Source organism: Argopecten irradians, chromosome 1 (genome assembly GCF_041381155.1).
Source record: "Argopecten irradians isolate NY chromosome 1, Ai_NY, whole genome shotgun sequence".
Classification (NCBI taxonomy): Eukaryota; Metazoa; Mollusca; class Bivalvia; order Pectinida; family Pectinidae; genus Argopecten; species Argopecten irradians.
Genome location: NC_091134.1, coordinates 36,714,467 through 36,715,237, shown reverse-complemented (window position 1 = coordinate 36,715,237; position 771 = coordinate 36,714,467).

The following is a 771-nucleotide window of genomic DNA, read 5'->3' as shown; positions in this document are numbered from 1 at the left end:
ATTGGCCTGAGTTTTAACTAGTTACTTCCCTTTAATCTTTTTGCGTTGTACACTTCATTATTAGTCCTTATTTTCATAGCCGCTATGAAAATTAGAAAAATATATTCAATCTATATATTTACATTGGAATAATTTATGAAAATAAAAATTATTTGAAAGGTTATTATATAATATTTGTAATTATGACGCCCATATACGACGAGAAACGAGATTAATGGAACAGCTGGATGACAACGCCGTTCCACAACGTCGCGTTTTCAAGCTTCCGCCTTCCGGTGGACCTTTTTTAGCAAATGACAAACGATAAAAGAAATATATTTAAAACTAGAAATTGTCATGGACAATTTGACGGGCTTTTCACAAACGAGGGAATCTAAATTTTTGGCAACAAAGCAAAACATCTTTATAAGAAGTCAAATGTTGCGTCCATATTTGAATTTGAATCAACACCATATTAAAGGGACAATTCACTCAGGCTAATTCTTTTACATAACCACGAAGCAAAATATGACATAAATGTATTGCTCTACATTTCTTATGAAACATATAACATAAGATATTGACAAATTCCACGTCATTATTTAGTATTTTAATTGATACCGGTGTAACTACAAATCGTTGATCAATACGATTAAGCAGGTACAATATGTACGCTGTACCCATTCCCGAGCCAAAGTCACGCACGTTAAACAAATGAACTACATAACCACTGTGGAGGTGATATAATGATTTTTTAGGCAAAACAATTCACCTAATAAGGTAAACACACTT